This window comes from Capsella rubella, unplaced genomic scaffold (genome assembly GCF_000375325.1).
Source record: "Capsella rubella cultivar Monte Gargano unplaced genomic scaffold, Caprub1_0 scaffold_6, whole genome shotgun sequence".
Classification (NCBI taxonomy): domain Eukaryota; kingdom Viridiplantae; phylum Streptophyta; class Magnoliopsida; order Brassicales; family Brassicaceae; genus Capsella; species Capsella rubella.
In genome coordinates, this window is record NW_006238918.1 from 13,953,406 (window position 1) to 13,953,622 (window position 217).

Here is a 217-nt window from a genome sequence, read left to right on the forward strand (position 1 = left end):
GAGAAGAACTTTCAATATTACAAGGTATTTGGGCTATACTTGTTTTCCCGTTGTGGGCTTCAGGCCTTATACTTTCATCCCCCCGCAAACTGAGTGTGGGAGGAACTCGAACATTCAGTTTGTGACGCAAGCGTTGGAAAGGCTGTCGGGAAAGAGACTTGGTAAACGTGTCGGCAAGCTGGAATGGTGCTGGAATGTGTTGAACTTCAAGAACACC